Source organism: Globicephala melas, chromosome 15 (genome assembly GCF_963455315.2).
Source record: "Globicephala melas chromosome 15, mGloMel1.2, whole genome shotgun sequence".
Taxonomy (NCBI): Eukaryota; Metazoa; Chordata; class Mammalia; order Artiodactyla; family Delphinidae; genus Globicephala; species Globicephala melas.
The window spans coordinates 23,951,722-23,972,861 of record NC_083328.1 but is presented as its reverse complement, the minus strand read 5'-3'; the positions used below and the strand labels follow the sequence as shown (position 1 = coordinate 23,972,861).

Here is a 21,140-nt window from a genome sequence, read left to right as displayed (position 1 = left end):
ATTTCATGTAAAGGGGACGTCACAAAATATTAGTTATAAAAAAAGGGCATTGAGCCTGACAAGGTGGAGAACCATAGAAATACAATGAAACAACATTATTAAAGAAAATTTTGAAGAAGAAAAAAATTCACCCGAGTCAGCCACTTTCAGTCTTTCAATCTTCCTTCCCATTCCTCTCTCCCACGCATACCCACTTTTGAAGAGTTGCAATTATAGTTCACATAACTATATAGTCCTAGCTGCAATCATAGTTGCAATTAAAGGTTGGCTATCTGCAGCGACCCTTTAAGGAAATCCATTCGATGGATGTGGAATCTGAGGCTCAGAGAATTTCTGTATCTTCGCAGCATTTATGAGCACCTGAGCCAAGTTTTCACTCTAACTTTGATTTCAAAATGAGCTGCTCCCAAACCAAAGTCTGTTTTCAGAATAAATGTTAGCTTTTGCTGGAGCAAATGATTCTTGGATACAAACAGTAGAGGCCAAGGATTTGGGAAAAGGAGAAGACTGGGACGAGGTGGAAAAGAAAGAAACAATGGAGGGGTAGAAAGAGGAGGAGGAAAATGTGGAGGGAGCCTGACGGATAAGGGAGGTGGAGAGGGTATGGATGGAAGGGGAGGAGAGAGAGAGAGAGAGCAGGAAGGGGATAGATGAGTAAGTTCGATGTTTTCCCGCGAGAAAGAAAACGTGATTTAATTCTAGAAATGTACAAGCCAAGATAAAACAAAAACGCAACGTGGAAGACCAAACAAGACCAGCCATCCAAGACTACAGGGTCACGACCCAGGGCAACCCAAACCAGCAGCAGGTGTGTCCAGTCCGGGCAGGATCTGGGTCTGTTTCCAGCGCCTGCCCCTAGTCTTGGCCGAACCTCGTCAGCTGGCCCTCCCCAGGGCTGGCCTGGGGTCCACTCTGAACCTCAGAACTTGAGGCTGAAGGCGAGGCCTGCAGCTGAGGCCCCCTGGTCTGTGGAGGCCGACGCCCAGCCAGCTGTAACCCAGGCCTTCCTCACTCTTCACTTCACTCTTTGCTGCTCGCTCTTGATGGGCCACATCGGGGACACTGGGGGGGCCGATAGGGCTGGGGGATCTCATGGAAATACTCGTGTACGAGGCTGTCTTCCGAGTTGACCCTCCACTCTGGGAAGTAGGTCACAGGTGGAAGCCCAGGTCTGAGAAAGGCGGTTGTTACGGGGGTGCTTGGTGAAGGTCATCTTCTTGACTGTGGGGAGGTCTTTGTAGCCAGGCTAGATTTTCTCACTGGGGGTCCACAGGTCCTCAAACACTATGTTGAGCTAACTGATTTCCACCTTCCCGGGGAATAGTGGCTTCTGAGTCAGCAGCCCCCCCAAAGATGCAGCCTATCGACCACATGTCCACTGGTGTCCTATTCCTCGAATGACTTCGATGCCTACATTTCTCTTTTCCTCTTTCCTGTGATAAGCCGTTTCTTCCTGAAACACTTTCTAGGGTGGTTTGATAGCCAAAGAATCATTGTCCTCTCTATCTCCCACGGAATCCTCTCTTGTGTAGGGCGAGATCCTCTTCGCTCTGCCCCTGAGGTGGTGCCTCAACTTCCCTTCCTCAAAGGAATCACACTTCGCATCTGGGTCATCAGAATTTTTTTAAGTGTTTTACTCTGCCTTCTCCTCTTGTTCCTTCCATAGTTCCTTTGCCTGAAGACCTTCATCTAAAGTTTTCACTTTCCAAGAGTTCTTTGCGTCACCCATCTGAGTTAAAACACCCTATGCTGCCATCACTGGTCTCAGAACCTGAGACCAGAACCTGGTCACTTCCTGTGTTAGCACAGACTGATTTTTTTAAACCAACCTAAGTTATTTATTTAAGCCATCTCCTGCCATAAACAAAAGGAGGGAAAATCAGTATGCTGGTAGGAAGGGAAGGAGACGCAGAGGGGAGAACCTGGAGGAGGAAGAAGTAGAGGAGATGGAAGGTGGGGAGATGGGACGGGGACATGCGGGAGCCCGGGGAAGACCCAGAAGTAGCATCGAGCACCAGCTCTGCCACCTCTGTGACTATAGGTGAGACACTTCTCTCTGTGTCTACTTTTCTATCTGCATGCCTGCCTCATAATTGCCCAAGGTTGTAATAAGGCCAACCAGCATGATAGATGGGAGAGAACACTGGAAAAGTTCAAAGGCCTGACACAGAGGTGGAAAGGGCCATGCTCTAGCTTCCTTGTGGAGACCTCTCCACTGGATCCTCCACACACCGCAAGCCCAAGTGGGTATGTTTGTGGTTATCCTGTGTGTGCCTTCTCTCACATCCCCACCTACAAAGAGGTAATTTCAGAGGAAACAACTGAAATCCACCCATCACCAAGCAACTCATATGCTATGATTTCCCCCCAGCCTACTGCCATTCCTGTGCTACGAGAATAGCCTTGGCCAGACCAGAGGGATGTACAAAACATTTGTCACCGAGGTCCACTGAATTCTATTAGCAATCTTCTCCTTTGCTAGCCATTTCACATTGCATATTAGCATTCATTTTCATATCATATTAGTATTCATCACAAAAGGCTAATCCCATTAGCACTTTTTACATTGTGTTAGAGAAAACAAATAATCGCTTTGTACCAATGCGTCACTGCAACAAGAATGGCCTTGTTCATCTGCTGCTTTTCTATTTACTCCAGATCTGCCCCACCTCTCTCAGCAGAATTACCTACTAATAGAGAACACTCATGGATTTAGAATCTATGAGCCATGTGAGCTATTCCAGAGCTGGGATTTGCCCTTCCAAAAATTCCCACTCATTTATTCATGCATTCATTTAACATTTATTGAGCTTATACCTACACCAGGTATTGTGTTAAATGCTGGAGATGGAGTGGCTAGTAAGAACTCTATGAAAAAAAGACAAATAAATATTTTCCTCAGGTTACAGTAATATATAAACAAATTGCAAGGGAATGTTTAAGCAAACATTTTTAAAGCACTTTGTACCTCGTTGAACCTATAAGAAATAATCCTGCATTTTCATTATATTTCATAGTTCAAGATTGTCCTTATTCCTGATTTGTTTCTGAACAAGTAAGGTGTTTTGAGCATTTTGAGGTTTGCAAATGTGGAAATTTAGAGAATGAACACAAAATTTAAATAGCTTTTATTTCTTTCAAACAATGAGTCTACTTTCTTATATTTTCAGATTTTCTCTAAGTAAAATTGACCACTCCTCACTTATTAGGCTCAGATACTGAAATTATTGCAATTTCTGGTTAAATGCCTCATTTACCAAAGGAATGGCTCTTAGAAACCTTATGTGGGTATGTCACCTGCGGGTCCCCATAGCTATGCAGATGAAATGTAAAGATGGGGGAAAGAGACTTTGTCAACTGTAAAGCTTGCTACAAACGTCTAGAGCTGTGATTACAAATCAAGTTGATGCCTTGTGCCAGGGAAAAACACGATGAAGACCAAGAGTTCTTAAATACTCTTGTGCAGAAGAAATCTTCAGCTGTCTGGTGAAGCCTATGAACCCCATCTCAGAAAAATTAGGTTTTTAGATGTATAAAGTGAAGTACATAGTGATTCAAAAGAAACATTATATTGAACTACAATCACCACAATATTTTTTTAAATTATGATAAACCAATATATGAGGTTCTTTAAAAAAAAAAATTAATGGAAAACTTAATCCAGTTGAATGACTAGCTGCTCCAGTAATGACTGGTACTATTGAAGAGCTTAGTAAAGAAATCACTCATTACTTAAACACAGATCAAGGTAAAGAGAGGCCTGGTCCATAGATGTGATGAGGATGAGGATGAGGATGATGATGATGACAACAATAACTCTATGATCTTTTGGACCCCAGTTCTTCACCTCTTTCTGTATCCACACACTTGCCATAAAGCTTTGCAATTCATCCTACGAAAGGGAGGGTGTATTTCCTACTCTGACTTTGGGCTCAACTATGCAACTTGCTTTGGTCAATGGGATATTAGCAGACATGACACAGGAGGGATTTGAAATGTGCTTGTGTGGTTGGGCAGACCCTCTATAACTTTACCATCACCATGAGAAGAGCTTTCCCTGGGTATTTGCCTCCCCTTCAGCCTGGGCACCAGAATAAACACATGAGGATCAGAGCCACCCTATCCTGAAGTGAAATAGATGCTTATTATTGTATACCATTGAGATTTTGTAGATGTTTGTTATGCAGCAATAGCTGACTAATACATGGCGGTGAGGGCAATGATGATAATAATAAACATATTTACCTCTATTTATAGAGCGTATGAGGGCCCTGGGTAGCGACATCTGAGTTCCTTCAAATCCAGGCTCTGCAACTTACTATGTGATCAGGGCATTCCACCTCTCTTAATCTCAGTGTCCTCATCTGTAACATAAGAATCATATTTATCTTACAGTGTAGTTATGAAGAATAAATGGGGTGATGCCTATTAGGTGCCTGGTACAGAGTAAGCACTCAACAAAATAAGAAGAAAGGGAGGAAAGGAAGAAGGAAGGAAGGAGAGGGAAGGAGGAAGGAAAGAAAGGAAGGAATGGATGAAGCGAGGGAAGGAGGGGAGAGAGGAAGGAAGGAACGTTCATGAAAACAGAAAGTTCACCTGGAAATGTGGGCAAAGGTTCACAGGTCACACTTCACCTGCCTCGGAATTCTTTCCGCCCAGCCTGGACTCTGAGAAGCAGGCTGTACCACCCTTCCTGGGCCTCCCAAGGCAGAGGGCATTTCCAGGAGTACCATGCCTGGTGTTTAATGCTCTCATAAGGCTTCCTTTTAAACAGGTTGCCACAGGAATAGAGCTCCTGTACTGGCAAAAGACTGGCAGAAGGAATGGTGGGGGGGGAATCCACCCTCATGTATTCTCACTAGGAAATTATCCCTAGCCTTTGATACATTAAAATTGAAGAGTCGGTAAATGCCAGTTGTCATGGCAACATCTTGCATGCTGCCCCGCGCTTGGTGGTGTAAGTTCACTTTCCTTTGGGTGTTGCAGCCTAATTAACTGTTATTTTTCTCAGTGTGGAAGAAGAGCCCACACTTGGGGGGTTTGGCGGTGATTGCAGTCCCTGTGGACTAAATTAATTTTCATAGGCTACAAAGACAGAAATGGCTGAGCCCCAATCACATTTACAGTCTCAGGAAAGTTGCCAGTGTTTAAGTAAGAGTCAGAGAAAATATTCGCATACACCCCAACTTCTCTCTTTGGCAATTTCAATTTCTCTAGCAATCGCAAAACTTATTTGGGATGGAGAGGGGAGAATCGGCAGCAGTTAAGCCACACCAAGGATCAGTCCTTTGTTCCTGGCTCCAGCTGACTTTGCACCCCTGCCCCCCTACCGCCCCACCAGGCACACATACACTCACGTGCCTGGCCTCATTGGAATGTCTAGCTTTGCACCTTCATCCTGTGCAGCTGATACCACGCACTAAAGCGTGCATGCAAAGCTAGCAGGGACATGTGAGAGTCACTTAATGTATATCTCTATCTCCACACCCAACTATGTCTCAGCTATGCCAGCCAACTTGGTGGATCCAGCCAATTCCCTAGAGATCTCCAGGAAAGAATTCCATGTTGCCACAAGCCTGAACATCAGAAAGCTGTCTTGTCGCAATTTAAACCAATTAGTTTTCAGTTTGGATTCTTACATGAGCTGGAGATGACCTGTTATAATATGAATTGCTCAACTCATCTCTTTCTTGATTTTTTTTCTGCTTCCTACCACGTGTTTTTATAAATTTATTTATTTATTTTTGGCTGTGTTGGGTCCTTGTTGCTGCACGCGGGCTTTCTTTTAGTTGTGGCGAGCAGGGGCTACTCTTCATTGCGGTGCGTGGGCTTCTCACTGCGTTGACTTCTCTTGTTGCAGAGCACGGGCTCTAGGCACACAGGCTTCAGTAGTTATGGCACACAAGCTCAGTAGTTGTGGCTCGCGGGCTCTAAAGTGCAGGCTTCAGTAATTGTGGCGCATGGGCTTAGTTGCTCTGCGGCATGTGGGATCTTCCAAAACAAGGGCTCGAACCCGTGACCCCTGAATTGGCAGGCGGATTCTAAACCATTGCACCACCAGGGAAGCCCTGTCATGTGTTTTTAAAAACTGGAGACTCCCTCCTCTTCAGGAAAGAGGAAAACAAATTTTGCACTGCTAAGAATGCACATTCCAGTCTTAGGAGAAATAAGCTCTTCCTGAGGGGCCAGGGGTGGGGAGTGATTGGTAATATAGCATATGCTTTAAGGGCTAAAGAACATAGAAGACACGGGTGGAAATTGAAGTTAATCTGGGAAGAGGGAAAAGTAGAAGAAACCCTGGATTGGGGCCCTAGATGCATTGAATCTAATCCCCAAAATCTGTCTTAGGAGGTGTAGTGGGCATTCTTTCTGACCACTCTGCTCCTTTGCATATCCTTTTCGGTTGGGAGATTTCTCCACTTGATGGTATAAGCTTAAAACTTTCTTTCCCGGCAACTTTTGCAGCAACGATACAGGCATGTGGCATAGACTCCTCCAATCAGCCATACCTGTGCAAGACTTTGAAGAGGAAGCTGGTTGTCCCCAAGGATCCACTCTGGGGAGAGGAGCAGCAGGAATGCTCAGCTTCCAGAGGCCAGAAAGACAGAGATCCTTGCAATAGCATCCCTTGCCTGGTGCCAACCGTTGGACCAGGATGTCTGAGTCAGGGTAAGCCCCTTGGTCATTGTCCTTGCACAAGGCTGTGGTGCCGTTTCAGCGATGCTTCTGAATCTACGGCCTCTAAGCCAGGTTCTTCGGAGATTCCTTGAGTGTGCGTGACAAATATTCTTTAGTGAAATCTCTGTGTGTGCGTGTGCGTGCGTGTGCGCGCGTGAGTACGTATTTGTTCAACATAGCTGATTGGGGCTTAGAAGTAGAATGAGGCTGGTTCAAGGAAATCTTTGAAACAGGTCCCAGTGCTTGTCCAGGAGACTGCACTTGGGATTATCTGATGTCATAACCAACAGAGTCACTGTGATCTCAAACTAATAGGTAAGTTGGATTTGGTAAAGACTCAGTTTTTGGAGATAAGTATTTTCTGGCATTCAAGGAACTGGAGTTTGGTCCTGAGCTGGGTTCAATCATATACTCTGCTCTAGACCTGAAGACTTGTCTGACTGGGCCTGAGCCTTTCCCAGGCTCTTGGCAAAGAGTCTGGATCTGTCAGCTCTAGGGCAGATCTTGTGGAGGTGGCGGACGTGGGAGGACGGAGCTCACTCAGATGTGGATGCTTTGCCAGCACTCTATCGCTCATGAGTTACACCTGTGTAGACATCTTCCAGCTTCAGAGGGCTGCTCATGTGCACAGACATCACCTGGGCAGAGATGGAGCACATCCCTTTTTGCTTTCCTCCAACTGAGATCAAAGATGCAGAGATGACTTGGTACAATGGAAAGGAGATGTTGGGTGTTCTTAAAGGATCAGTAACATTGGGCAAGGTGATGGCCCATGGTGGCGATAGGCTCAATGGTGACCCGCCAAGGAAAGAGGTAAGGAAGTCCTTGTCTCATTAAACTACCCAGTGATTTTCGTTGCTGTCAGCTAAGAAGCCTAACTGACCAGAAGGGCTTGGCTGCCTGTGTTTGTAAATAAAGTTTTATTGGAACACGTGCTCATTTCTTTACATTTTGTCTGTAACTGCTTTTACACTGCAGTGGCAGAGTTGAGTAGTTGCAACACAGACTGGCCCACAGAGCCTCAAATATGTACTCTCTGGCTCTTTACAGAAAAAGTTGACTGACTCTTGGTCTAGGGCATTGCTACTCAAAGTGTGATCTGGGAAATAGCAGAATCCGGGAGCATATTAGAAATGCAAATGGCCAGGACCCACCCCAGACCTACTGGATCAGAACCTCCAGGTATGGGACCTATGAATTTGTGTTCTAACAAGCTCTCATGCACACTTATATTTAAGAAGTGCTGTTCTAGAAAGCTCACCCTCCATATTGCACAGAAATCTGTCAATTCATATATACACACTACCAAACGTAAAACAGGTAGCTAGTGGGAAGCAGCCGCATAGCACAGGGAGATCAGCTCGGTGCTTTGTGACCACCTAGAGGGGTGGGATAGGGAGGGTGGGAGGGAGACGCAAGAGGGAGGGGATATGGGGATATATGTATACATATAACTGATTCACTTTGTTATACAGCAGAACCTAACACAAACTGTAAAGAAGTTATACTCCAATAAAGATGATAAAAAAAAAAAAAGAAATAGGGTAGAGGGAACAAGTTGAAAACAAGAGCAAGAGGCATTTTCATCCAAATATATTGCTAATCATATTAAAAGCAAGCAGTCTAAACAATCCAATCAAAATAAGGAGATTTTCAATCTGGATACTGAAAGCTAAAGAACATTGGATTGATTTGGTAGCAGAATGAGGAGAAAGATGACCCTGTGTCGTAGGACTAGAAACCTGGATGAAAAGGCCCATGGGAAGAACGAGGAGAGAACTCACAGGTTGACCAGCAAAGCTGCAACACCCAAATGTTCTCTATGTCCGGGACTCCGGGTGCTCAGTGTCCACGGAGCCTGAAGGAAAGACACAGAAAGTGCAGAAAAATCTCAGGAAAGAGCCTGGATTTACAGCCACAGGAGAAAATTCTGAGACTGGAATCCAACAACTTCACAACCGGAACTTACCTGCTCCCCAGAGAAAAAGGGCCACACAGCACAGGAGGCTGAGGCACATTGTTTGCTCATGGGAAAAGCAGGACAGGTGGCTTCTTCTCTAAGCCTGCCCACCCCCCATCAGTAACCTCCTTGTGACGTGGTCTCTTCCCACTGCTATCATAGTCCCCATGTACCTGAGACTCTAACATTTCATAGGCTGGGAGGGCAGGGAAAGCTGGTGAAACTACTAGGGTGAATTTCAAACTGCTTTTATTTTTTTCCTGATTCTGCTCTTTCATTATTTAAATAAAATCACACATCATTAATTAAAAAAAAAATCTGTCAGCTTGAAGATGTGATGTGTCTACCCCTGAAACTACCCCAAACACATCTAATTCCTCCTTCTCCCAACGGCTCTCAAGAGATCTGAAGCGTCTCTTCATTCCCCCAAGAGTCCTTTTATTCTCCTTGATAAAGAGACTCACTTCCTACAAAGGTTCTCCATCCATCCCTCCATCACTTTCATCCTGGCCATCTAAGATGCTTCAGTTTATCAATGCTCCTCTCACTGTGTTGCCTGAACTCTAAACCATGAGGTATTGGATTGTCCAAAAAGTTCATTTGGGTTTTTCCATAAGCTGTTATGGTAAAAACCCAAACGAACTTTTTGGCCAACACAATTTTTTTTTTTTTTTTTGCGGTACGCGGGCCTCTCACTGCTGTGGCCTCTCCAGTTGCGGAGCACAGGCTCTAGATGCACAGGCTCAGCGGCCATGGCTCACGGGCCCAGCCGCTCCGCGGCATGTGGGGTCCTCCTGGACTGGGGCACGAACCCACATCCCCTGCATCGGCAGGCAGACTCTCAACCACTGCACCACCAGGGAAGCCCCAACACAATATTTTTGCAGAACCAACATAAATGCCCTCTGATGTGGTGAGAAAATAGCAGAGTGCTTAAGTACTGGGACCTTTGGATCAGGGAGATGGATTTAAATCTGGCCTTGCCTTACCAGAGGCATGACCTTGGCCAAGTTGCTTAATCTCTCTTAAACTCTTGTGACGTGAGCAAAATAATTAATTGTAGCATCCACTTCATGGGGCCATTGTGAGATTTAAATGAGATTACTGGCAAATATCTGGCTCTTGAGAAATGTTGAAAGAGTGAAGTCATATTAAGCAGCGGCTCATCACAAACATTTCACCTGTTCTGTTAGAGCTGTGTCTAAGTCAAAAAGGGGGCAGTCAACGGTCAGCTGTCTTTGCAGGCAAGGCTTCGTCTGTGGTTATACCCTCATGAAGGGCATCACCAGTTCTCTGTGTGCTCCTAAAGCCCTTAGCTTCCTTTCCACGACTTCAGGTTCTCCAGTCGTAATTTTATTCAGTAGCTTTTCCCTTGTTGCCATTCAGGCATCCACTTAACAGCTGAATGCCTACTGTGTGCCAGGCACTGCACTAAGCACCTGAGAGACAGAGGTAAACAAAAGGTCTTTCTTATTGAGAATATCTCCGTGTAGAACAGTGTTTAGCAGAGAGGAACCCCTTTTTCCCCCCAAACAAGATCGTATACAGAAACGCACTGAAAAGACAGATGAAAGTGAGGAAGATCTGGTTGAAGCCAGGAGGGGTCTGAGCTCTACCCACTGACCTTCCTCCTGAATCCCACTCCCCAATTCCTTTTAAAGTATCCTGAGGAATCCTTCCAGAGCTCTGGATACCTACGGAGCAAAACCTGAAGGCATGAGGGAATCGGGGCTGGGCTTCTATTTTTTTTCATTTTTTTAATTGAAGTATAGTTGATTTACAATGTTGTGTTAATTACTGCTATACAGCAAAGTGATTCAGTTATACATATATATATTCTTTATATACATATATTCTTTATATATATAATAATACATATTATTTACATATAATCTTTTCCACTATGGTTTATCGTAGGATATGGAATATAGTCCCCAGTGCTATACAGTAGAACCTTGTTGTCTGTCCATTCTATATATAAAAGCTTACCTCTGCTCACCCCAACCTCCCGCTCCATCCTTCCTCCAACCCCCTCCCCTTTGGCAACCACCAGTTTGCTCTCTATGTCTGTGATTCTGTTTCTCTTTCATAAATAGGTTCATTTGTATCATATTTTAGATTCCACATATAAGTGATATCATATGGTACTTGTCTTTCTCTTTCTCACTTACTTCACTTAGTATGATAATCTCTAGTTGCATCCACGTTGCTGCTGCAGATGGCATTATTTGGTTCTTTTTTATGGCTGAGTAGTATTCCACTGTATATATGTACCGCATCTTCTTTATCCATTCATCTGTCTATGGACATTTAAGTTGTTTCCATGTCTTGGCTATTTTGAATAGTGCTGCTATGAACATAGAGGTGCATGTATCTTTTTGTATAGTCTTGTCTGGATATACAGGGTTGGGCTTTTAAAACATTTCTTCCTATATGTTCTCTCTCTTGAGGAGTTGAAGGGAAATCTTTCTGGTTCTTCTCTAGTTCTGTGTTTCCATTTCTGAGCAAACCTCTCTGTAAGGATCCTTCTATCTTTCCCTTTTATCTTCCATTCCCTCTGTGTCTCTCCTCAAATCACTCCCTCTGTCTCTCCTATAACCTTCAGAACCCAGAGAAGATGGGAGACAGTGAGGCTTGACAAGTGTGGTGGGCATTTTTTGGTTTTGTGTGGTCAGCATCTCTTTCTCCTACTTCTGGTCATGACACCCCAGTTGTCCTGAGAGGGACCACCTTGTGTTCTCAGACCACATCACTCAGGTGATGCCATCTTCAACTCCAACAGGAAGCATGTGACTCAGCCTGGCCAATCAGAGCACCACATCCCTGGACCTTGGTGACTGGTTTACTAGGGGCAGGTGACTTAATCAGAGTTGAGACAGAAAAACAAAAGCTTTTCTGCTGAGCTTGAGCTGGGAGATTGCAAGCCTGGTTCTCCAGAGCATGATGTAGCAAGAATATGGGTGTAAGATAACCACATCTCCTTGGCCCCCATCATCACCTCGTCCCATGGATGGAAAGCAGCTGAAAGAGGCCAGGGGACCTGATTGTCCAGGTCTCAAGTAGATCCTTCACCAGGGTTCCACTGGTCAAGATCTGTATACTCATCATTACAAAGACACCCCTCCCCAACATTAGATCTACATAGTTTTGTGGTAAAGAGTGTGGTCTCCAAAGTCACGCAGACCTGCTCTCTATTCCAGCCTCCACCAATCATGGGCTGCATGAACTTGGGCAAGTCACTTGGCTTCTCCAGAGCCTCAGTTTCCTCATCAGTAAGTTGGGGATATTAGCACTTTTGTCATTGATTGTTGTGAGAATTTAATGAGGACATAGAGGTATATGCTTTATCACAGTACCTGGAACCTATAAATATTCTAAAATGTCATTATTAGCTCAAAAAAAAAAAAACACCCCACAAAACCCAAGAGTAGCTATCTAGGCTCTAGAAGGCTATGAGTTTGCCATGGGCTTTGGATGAATGCTACAGTAGATGGGGGAATGGGAAGTCGGTTTATTCTCTCACTTAGAAAGAAAAGGGATTGGGGGTGGGGTGGCCGTGATGAAAGGAATACAGAACTTTAAGGAATGGCTTAAGACAGTCTTCAAAGAGCTGCCACTCCTTGGCAGTAGCCGTTTTATACTTGACTGTCAGCTGTGACAAGTGGAAGTGGCCAGTCTTTGCAGACGGGCAGAGAGTGTAGCGATCACATTATCATGCCGTAAATGAAAACTTCAACATGAAACTGGTGTTGAAATGCAGCTCAAATCAATTCCACCACTCCCTCTTCAGTCTTGCCTTGCATTTATTGCCCTCTGATTCGTATTGGGCATCCAATGAACCCAACTGGCCTCCACTCCATTTTTGTTACCAGCCTGGGGAAAAAAAGGAGGATTCTGCTCATCCCCAAGTAATAACTCGAAACAGTGGGATAGCTCGTGCCAGTGGCTGGCTCTTCGTTGTTGTCATTGTTGTCTCATTCTCAGTCATTATTGTTGGCTTCTATTGTAGACTCAAGCGGTGTTTGAAATCGCAGTCCCTTTCATTTCTCCTTTGCTCTGAAGGGAACAGCTATGTACAGCCCACCAGTGGGGAGATTTCTTCCTCTATCATTTTACGCTACATTGCAACAGAAGTTGCATGACTCCAAAGGATGCTTTTGACTTTAAATTTCTTGTGATCTATTTGTCCAATACACGTGTTGAATTAGAAATTGATTTGTCACTCCCAGATAATAATGTTCAGAACGGCGCTTCCTGCATGAATCATTATCTTCGGCCTGGAGTTGTTCTACTAATGAATATGCATGAGCAGAGAGGGGGAAGAGAGATTTGCACAACCTGTTTCCTGGAGGAGCCTCAGATGGTTCAGCTCAATGTTCTGAGCTGAAGCTTCCAGAGCCAAGCCCAGAGTCTGCCTCACCACCCACAGCTCGTTCAGGCTTCTCGGAACACCTGCTCTCTGGTGATGGTGAGTGCCCATTGCCGGTGACAGTGGGGAGCCCACGGGCCAGGGAAATGCTGCTGCTCATTCATTCATGAGCCATGAACTTAGCGGGAGGGTTAAAGGCAGCGGAAGTGAAGTGGGCTCACAGTGTCCTTCAGAAATGCCAGCTGGAGAGTCGAGAGACCATGAGGGCTGCCTGCTGGCTCTGCCTCCAAGGAAGCAGGAATTAGAAACAAGAGTGTAAAGAGTGATTATCGAAGACAAATGCTGTCTGCTGGCTGCAGCCATGGCGAGAAAAGGAGGCTCTTCCGAAATGATCAGCTGAATGTCAAATAAAGGTGGGATGGGGATGCATCGCTGAGAAACCAGCTGCCTTGGAGTCCCAGAGCAGCTTGGCCACATCTGCGTGCTGTCGTGGTTTGAGGCCCTTTTTCAAGATCTAGGCTTCAGTCTCTGAGACAGAACTTGTTTCCTGCCACAGAAGAGGTGGTTCTTCAGAATATCTCACGCCATTTGGATGGGTTTCATATCCAATCAAAGTTTCTAGACGCTGAAGCGCTCTCTCTGGTATCTCCTGCAGTGATCGGGAGGAATCATGTTTACGGATCAGCTACTCTGCTCTAGGCACTGCCCCAGATAGAACTACAATCGTTTCTGAAATACACGAATGTGTCTTTTCCTCAGCCAGAGCACCCACTGCCCTGGAAAGGAAAGATTGGGATAATTATGGCAGAAACACGAAGAGAAGGGAGCAATGTCCAGCAATGCCCATCATGAGACAACAGTTTCTCTTTCTCTTTCTCCCTGTCTCTCTCTCATTCTCTCCATATATATATATATATTTCTCCAGAGAAACAAAACCAATAGGACGTATATCTATAGGATATATATAGGTTCTGCTTCTCTGGAGAACACTGTGTGTATATATATATGAAGAGAGAGAGAGAGAGACTGATTGATTATAGGAATTGCCCATATGATGACAGAGGCTAAGAAGTCCCATAATCTGCCATCCGCAAGCTGAAGAACCTAGAAAGCTGGTGGCGTAACTCAATCTGAGTCCAAAGGCCTGAGAACCAGGGAAGTCGATGGCGTAAGTCTCGGTCCAAGTCTGAAGGCCCAAGAACCAGGAACACCAATGTCCAAGAGTAGAAAAATATGGATGTCCCAGCTTAAGCAGAGAGCAAATCTCCCCTTCCTCTGTCTTTTCCTTCTATTCAGGCTCTCAGTAGATTGGGTGAGGCTCATTTGTATAGGTGAGGGTGGATCTCTTTACTCAGTGTACCAATTCAAATGCTAACTTCTTGCAGCAACATGGATAGACCTAGAAATGATCATACTAAGCGAAATAAGTGAGAAAGAGAAAGACAAATACCATATGATATCACTTATATGTGGACCCTAAAATATGACACAAATCAACATATCTATGAAACAGAAACAGACTCACAGACATAGAGAACAGACTTGTGTTTGCCGAGAGAGAGGGGATAAGGGAGGGAAGGATTGGGAGTTTGGAACTAGCAGAGGCAAACTATTATATATAGGATGGATAAACAACAAGGTCCTACTGTATAGCACAGGGAACTATATTCAATATCCTGTAACAAACCATCATGGAAAAGAATATGAAAAAGAATATATATATGTATTAATATAACTGAGTCACTTTGCTGTACAGAAGAAACTAACACAACATTGTAAATCAACTATACATCAATAAAATAAAATAAAATAAAATAACAAATGCTAACATCTTCCAGAAACACCCTAACAGACACACCCAGACATAATTTTTGACCAGCTATCTGGGCATCCCTTAGACCAGTCAAGTTGACACATAACATTAACCACACAGTGGTCACTCTGCAGTGGACACCAGCACGGGACACGCAGGGCCAAGACAAGACCCAGAATCCCACAGTGGCAGCCGGAGAGGACAGGGAACAACATATGGACAGAGACCACTTTTCCTTGGCTTTGAAACACCTGACCTTCATGAGGGCAGACACCACCTTCGAGAGATGGAGGAGAAAGAGCCCTGGAGAGAGGAGACAACCACCCTAGAGGGCTTTGACTGTTGACTGATGCTTTGCCAGGACTGAGTTAGCTTGAAAAAGTGACGTAAAACCAGTACCTCTTGAAGTCCTATCCCAGGCATCCCAGAGGTGGGGACGTTGAACACAATGAGATCAATTACAAAAAATGGAAGAAGTTACACAGATCCCTAGCTCATCTGAAGTCTAGTGAGGAAACATCAAATCTCCTGCATGTGGGGCCAGTCCAGGGTTTCAAAGGATCCCAGGGCAGCATGTTTCTGCTGGGCAAGGCCAGAATTGTGACCCATCGATGCAAAGCCACTGCTTTTTACAGCAGCAATCAGTGCCCAACCGGGGAAGGGAGCATTAGTGTGCGTGGCCTGCAATGGTCCTACTATACTTACTGGCCTGGAATGTTCTTTTTGTTTACTCATTCTTCCATGGCAAGTCCAGAGTGGCATTCGGTCTACTGAAGAGTGACAAGGACAGAGATTGTTAGACTCTAAAATGGGAAGAGGCCCTTTGGAAATACGACAGAAGACTCTGTGGGTTCTGTGGGAGCACAGAGGAGGGGCAACTCTGTCTGCCAAGTGGAAATTAGAGTGCTTTGTGGCAGAAGAAACATTCTAAATGACACACGCACTACATCCTGGTTACTCAAAATGTGGTCCATAGACCCGCAGTATCAGTATCACCTGGGAGCTTGTGAGAAATGCAGAATCCCAGGCCCTGCCCCAGTCCTGCTAAATCAGAATCTGCATTTTAACAAGATCCCAGGTGATTTATATGCATGTTAAAATTGGGGGAAAACACAAGGCAGGCACTGTATCGTGAGGGGCCCAGAGGCTCTTGGGCCCCTAAGAGCCCTCCAGAATCCAGCAGGAAGCAGCTGACAGCACACCGGCCCACCCCTCTCCGGGCTCCCAGAGCCTGAGCTGTGTCACTAACTTTCCAGGACATGATCAAACTAAGAGTCCCCTGAGGCACCGATGCACAAACTGTGAAAATCAGATTTTCCTTTAAATCAAGCCTTACAAAGTGTTTAAAATAGACTTAGAAATGCCAGAGAATCTCACCTGCTAAGGAAAATGATACAGCACGGAGCCAAAGAAGAACTTGTCAGAGGGAGAAAGAGACCCAAAATGCACATCCGGAGACAAAGAGACAGAGAGAGAGACAGAGACAGAGTGAGGCATGGGGAGAGGGAGGGAGAGGCAGCCAGAGGAACGGAGGGAGAGAGAGGGAGAGAAATGGGCGGGGAGGAAGTCATGGAGAAAGAGAGAGAGATGGGGAGGGGGATGGAAAAGAGAGAGATGGGGAAGAAATGGCTGGGAGAGAGCTGAGAAAGGGAGATGTGGGAGAGAGGAGGGAGATGGAGAAGAACTGGACACACTTGGGAGAGAGACATGGGGGGAGAGATGAGAGAGGGAGAGAGAGAGGAGGAAAGAAAGAGATGGAGGTGTGAGGCTGGAGAAACAGGAGGGGAAAATGAGAGGAGAGAGAGAGAGCGTTTGAGTCAAACTGGAAATCAGAGGAGGTGAAGAAGGAGAAGAACTTGTTGGACTCGCTCCACTCTCTGGAGCCACCTGGAGCCAATCAAATAAGGACACAGGGAGAATCTGCCCTGGTCCCGAACCCAGGCCTCTCTGTAAGTGGCCCTAACTCCCTTTCTAAGAGGCCTTTCCCCCATTTCCAGATGCAGCCATCACGCCAACCAGCAGGCGTCCTTCCCAAACACACACGTACACTCCCATGCCCTTCTCACCTTATCCCAGGGCAACTCCCATGCACTCTTCAAGCCCCAATTCCAACCCCTGTTCCTGGCCCAGTTGGCTTCACACAGGATGAATGGCTCCATCCTCCACACATCACAGCGATCCCTCTCACCAGATCCCCTCTGGGACCACTCCTCTCCCCAGCAAAGGTTCCTGTCTACTTGTATGTCTCCTCTATCAGAACTTGAGCTCCTTGAGGGGTGATGTCTTATTCAATTCTGTAACTCCAGCACCTAGCAGATGCTTTGTCAGAGTTGGCATTCAATAAGTGTTGGTAGAATAACTTTATTCTTTCTGAGAGATATTGAAAGAAAATCATATCGCGCTTCAAAGATAATAGAGTTTTCCTTAGTGCAAATGAGTAGAAGGCCACAATCTAGATTCCATAAGACCAATATGTGATTTAAAAAAACGTTGCCACTCTCCATCTCCATGCCAGTGGCAGACATCAGTAGTCAATCAGGGCACTCTCCTAATGAGCCCAGATGTGACCTCAGAATCTTTCCCAACACCATTGTAACCCAGACACTGACAACTGATTGGAGCTAGCTTATTGGTTTCCATCACCCAGACATTCAAAAGAACTAGTAAAATTGATTCTGTTGGGTAAAAAACAAACGAAAAAATTTTACATGCTATAAGCATTTATGAACACATGCACGTATACATGTTTATAATAATTACTGATAAAAGTTATTGGTTGTTGTACAAAGTTCTTTCCATATATTATCTCAGTTAATCCTCAGAAAAAACCTCATGACTTTGGTACTATGATTACCCCTGTTTACAGATAAGAAAACCAAGTTTCAGAGTGATTAAGTAGCTGCCCAAGGTTAGTAAATAAAGTGAAAATTAAAGCCTTGTTTGTCTGAAGTCAAGATCAATGATATGGACAATTATGCTACAGTCTTCAGTAGGAAAAACAATTAGTAAATTCAATGGCCTCCTGTTCAGATTATTTTTGAGGTGGTTCTAATCATTGCTGTTAATCGTTTCTTCATTTTGTCATCAACTTTTAAAAGTCGCATCAGAGACCCAGATCCAGTCATCCCTTCTGTGTGTCTACATCTTCGAAACCAGGTATAAGATTTCACCCGTTTTATAAATTTGTCATCATAATAGTTATCATTTACCGAGAGTTTACCATGTGCCTGGTACTGTGCTGATTAGATGATTACCTCATCTACTCCTCAGTATAATCCTATGCAAAAGGCTAATTATAAGATGCAAAAACTGAGGTTTAGAGAGGATTCCAAACCTGCTTAAGACTGCACAGCTGGTAAGAGTCAGGATTTGAACTCAGGCCATTTGACTTCACATCCTGCATCTCTAATCCCCCTGCAGTGCCTCCAGCTGGTCTTGGTACAGCTCTTGCCCTAACACAGCCATAAACACACAGGAGAAAAGACGTAACATATTCCATGATGCATATAAACTAGAGTTTATTTTTACTTCCTGGTAAAATTGTTCCCAGCACTGACTTACTTAGCAAAACATTAGGTTTTTTTAATCCCACTTTTTGCTTTTGTTAAACTAACTGTCATCTTTGTCTATAATTTTGAATTCCCGTTTTCCACTTCGAATCTATCATGTAAGTCGACGTTGACAGGAAGAGAGCTCAAGAGCTCCTGGAAGTGGGCTTCTTCCATCTGGCGCTCTCTCTCCACCTGCCTGATAGTGGGAGCCATCACAGCCTGATCATTTAAGCTCCATGGTTCCTGCCATTCAGCTTCTATAAAACTACAGTCTTCTCTTCAACAGGAATATCGTAGTCTTGTTATTTGCAGGGAGATCCAGCTGGCCAGGGGAAGAAGTTGGAGGCCGAAGTGTCTGAGCAGAGGTAAAAACCTCGGGTGAAAATTTGCAGAGAGGAGAGAAGCTTGGAGTTTCTGGACCACTGCTTTACGCTAAATGCATCCTTTATTAGGTTACCAAATAAGGAAATGATGTCTCTTTCCCCCTAGTCTGCTGGGATGGCAGCCAACTGCTTCTTAGGCTCTGCTGATCTTGTGCAAAGAGCCAATAGAGCAGACCAGCTAGGTCCAAATTCAGCTTTGCTCTTTCCTAGCTGTGTGACCTTGCAAAGGTTGGCCAGCCTCTCTGGACTTGACACACCTCATCTGTGCAATAGGGATAAAGAACTTATTACAATGTTGAGAAGATGCACTAGTTTCTGCCACGTTGAAAACTCCATGTGAGTGTTAATTATAAATATGAGACACATTAACACACTGGGTTGATGGAATGTCAGAAGCGTATTTACTGAAGGATCGATGAGACCTTAAGTCTCCAGGCAAAGGGAAAGGGCACCCTCTACGGTGGCAGCTTTGGAACATGAGGATGCTAGGGTCCCTCATCCTCCTCCCCCAGGACATCCCTCCTCCTGCCCTTTCCTCTTCCTCATCTCTTGCCTTGAGCGACAAAGATGGGTAATAGAAAATATCAGTCACGTCATAATATCAGCTTCCGTTTTTTGATAGCCGATGCTTGCCAGGCACTAGGACAGGCAATTACATGCATGCCTTCCTCCTCCTGACAAGCAGGCAGGGTGCACATTACTATCTCCACTCGCTGCGGAGGTGCAAGGAAGTTAAGGATGATGCCCAGGGGCAAGTGGCAGAACCGGAATTTGAAGCCAGTTCTGTCTGATTTCACCCTCTTAGATTGGGTTCCCATGAAAGCAGAGCCTGAGACATGGGCATGGATGCAGGAAATATGCTTGGGAGGTGACTTAGGAGGCAGGAGAAGTGAGAGGAGAGAGTGAGGTGGAGAAGGAGGGACGGGCAGCAGAGTAGGGCTGTTACCACGGTGGGTGCAATCGTGCAAAGACCCTCTGCAGACCCATGTAGACTGTGCCTCAGATTCACCCCAGGAAGGGTGGACCTGGGGCATTTCTCCCCCGACGCCCATTGGTTGAGGGCTAGTGCCCAGGGACACTACCTCCTGCGTGCAGCCAGGTAAATTCTGTACAGGCGCTGAGCCCCTTGATCAGAGAAAGTGGGGGGTTGGAAGAGGGGGGAGACACCTGTAGTTTGTCCCTGAGGTGAGACATCTGGAGCATGCACACAGCTGCCCACATCTGAAATCAGATGGTCCGGGCACCAAAGGTGTCTGTGAACAGTACCCCCTCACACAGCCTCATTGGATCCCTGGATACGTCTGGACAGGAGTTTCACTTTCTGAGGGGAAGGTGCTGCTGTAGGCTGAATGTTTGTCTGCCCTCAACATTCAAATGTTGAAGCCTAACTTCCAGTGTGATATTAAGAGGTGGGGCTTTTGGGTGGTGATGAGCTCATGAGGGTGGAGCCCTCACTAATGGGGTTAGTGCCCTTATAAAAGGGAGCTCTTTGCCCACGTGAGGACACAGGGAGAAGATGGCCATCTTTGAACCAGGAAGTGAGCTCTCACCAGACACTGAATCTGCCAGGTGCCTTAATCTTGAGTCCAATTTTCACTTCCCAGCCTCCAGAATAGTCAGAAATAAATTTCTGTTGTTTGTAAGCAGCCCGAATGGACTAAGATGGTTGCATACATTTCTTTTGCTTCTCACTCGACTTGGGAGGAAAACAGTCAAGACATGAGGAAATGAAGGAATCTAGGTGATAACACAGTCTTCTCTCATGTTAAACTGCCGGGCTTCTAATTCTGCCCTGCCACACGCTAGATCTGCAGTTTGGGGTAAATTATTTTAATATTATGTCTTTCCATTTCCTCATCTGTCCATTCTTCTCAGAGGAAGTATCTATTGGGCAATAACTATCTAAATAAATATCTATCTCTATGTGCCAGGCCTTATTCTGGGCACGACGAATACCCTACTAAATAAATATCTGTCTCTATGTGCCAGGCCTTATTCTGGGCACGACGAATACCCTACTAAATAAATATCTATCTCTATGTGCCAGTCCTTATTCTGGGCATGAAAAATACCCTACTGAACAAAACAGGACAACCCCCCACCCAAATCTCCACACTCACTCACCTTATTTTCCACTGGGTGAAGACAGACAATACACAGAAGAAAATGTAAGATACTGTGAATTAAAGCATGGAAGAGAGATGCAGAAAATGTGGGCCGGGGGGAGTGGGGAGGGGCATTCTGTGTTAAGGTGATTATTAGGCAGAGCCTTCCTGAGAAGGAGGCATTTGAACAAAGATATGACAGGGATGAAGGGGGAAGCATGTGGCCATCCGACAGAAGGGCTTTCCAGCCAGAGGAGGCAGCAAGTGCAAAGGCCCCAGGG

General features: G+C 45.3%; 1 long non-coding RNA gene across 1 annotated transcript in view; it reads right to left on the bottom strand.

The window, feature by feature from the left end:
* Positions 1-4,245: 4,245 nt before the first annotated feature.
* Positions 4,246-21,140, bottom strand: part of LOC115847391 (uncharacterized) — a 155,119-nt gene continuing 138,224 nt past the window's right edge. Inside the window, exons 2-3 of the long non-coding RNA XR_009558971.1 lie at positions 8,463-8,536; positions 4,246-4,364 (exon numbers count right to left, since the gene is read on the bottom strand). This is a non-coding gene — a long non-coding RNA (uncharacterized lncRNA). The remainder of the gene's footprint in view (positions 4,365-8,462; positions 8,537-21,140) is intronic.